Source organism: Cordyceps militaris (assembly GCF_000225605.1).
Source record: "Cordyceps militaris CM01 unplaced genomic scaffold CCM_S00004, whole genome shotgun sequence".
NCBI classification, from domain to species: Eukaryota; Fungi; Ascomycota; class Sordariomycetes; order Hypocreales; family Cordycipitaceae; genus Cordyceps; species Cordyceps militaris.
The window spans coordinates 4,212,934-4,214,582 of record NW_006271972.1 but is presented as its reverse complement, the minus strand read 5'-3'; positions in this window follow the sequence as shown (position 1 = coordinate 4,214,582).

Sequence of the window (1,649 nt, the reverse complement as noted above, 5' to 3'; positions counted from 1 at the left end):
ACCTTTAAGGTATTACCCTCTAAAGGTATTATAGTAAGCCTTCTATAGTTATAAGTTATAAGGCTTTATAGGTCTTATAGCTACTAAGGCTTCCTTATAGTTATAATCTTATAAAAGCCTAAGCCTTTATAAGTTTACTACTATTCTATTACTCTTAGGACTATTATAGTTAATTAGTATATTTAGTACTAATATAGTATTAGTATAGTATTAGTATAGTATACTTAGTACTAGTATAGTATTAATATAATATACTTAGTATTAGTATAATACCTAGTATACCTTAGCTAGTAGTCCTTTATATATTCTATAGCCTTTAAGATAAGGTATCTTTATTAAATATAGTTTATAGTATAACTTTTATTTTCTATAAAATTTATTTATATAGGTTTTTAAGTTAAATTACCTTATAAGTAAAAAGTAGAAAATATAATAGTTATAAAGCCCCTAATATAATAATAAGGCCCCTTATATAACTATAAGCTACCCTATACTTAGTATAATTATAAGCTACCTTATACTTAGTATAACTATAAGCTACTTTATACCTAGAAGAAAAAGGTAACTTATATATACTAATAGGTACTATTATATCTATTAGTAAGTAGGAGAATTAGGCTACTATTATAGTATATTATAATAGCTATAGTAGTTACTACTTTTCCTTATAGTTATTATTTTATTCCTTATAGTTATTATTTTATTCTATTAGTTATTTTTCCTAGTTAATATAGATTAAATAGGAGTAATAATAGGCAGCCTAAAAGCTAGAAGAATAATCTCCTATTACCTAGTATATCTAGTACTTACCTATACTATATAATTAGATAGAAGTTATATAATATAATAACTTTACCTCTTACTCTATATATACCTTATTAGTCTTAATAAACTAATACTATACTTTTAAGGTATTACCCTTTAAAGGTATTATAATAAGCCTTTTATAACTATAAGTTATAAAGCTTTATAAGTCTTATAACTACTAAGGCTTCCTTATAGCTATAATCTTATAAAAGCCTAAGCCTTTATAAGTCTATTATTATTCTATTACTCTTAAGACTATTATAGTTAATTAGTATACTTAGTATTAATATAGTACTAGTATAGTATACTTAGTATTAATATAGTATTAGTATAATACTAGTATAGTATACTTAGTATTAGTATAATACTAGTATAGTACTAGTATAGTATACTTAGTACTAGTATAATACTAGTATAGTATATTTAGTATTAATATAGTGCCTAGTATACTTTAACTAGTAGTTCTTTATATATCCTATAGTTTTTAGAATAAGATGCCTTTATTAAATATAGTTTATAATATAACTTTTATTTTTTATAAAATTTATTTATATAGGTTTTTAAGTTAAATTACTTTATAAATAAAAAGTAGAAAATATAATAGTTATAAAGCCCCCTATATAATAGTAAAGCCCTTTATATAGTAGTAAGCTACCCTATACCTAATATAATTATAAGTTACTTTATATTTAATATAATTATAAACTACTTTATACTTAAAAGAAAAAGGTAACTTAGGTATACTAATAAGTACTATTATATCTATTAGTAAGTAGGAGAATTAGGCTACTATTATAGTATATTATAGTAGCTATAATAGTTACTATTTTTCTTTATAGTTA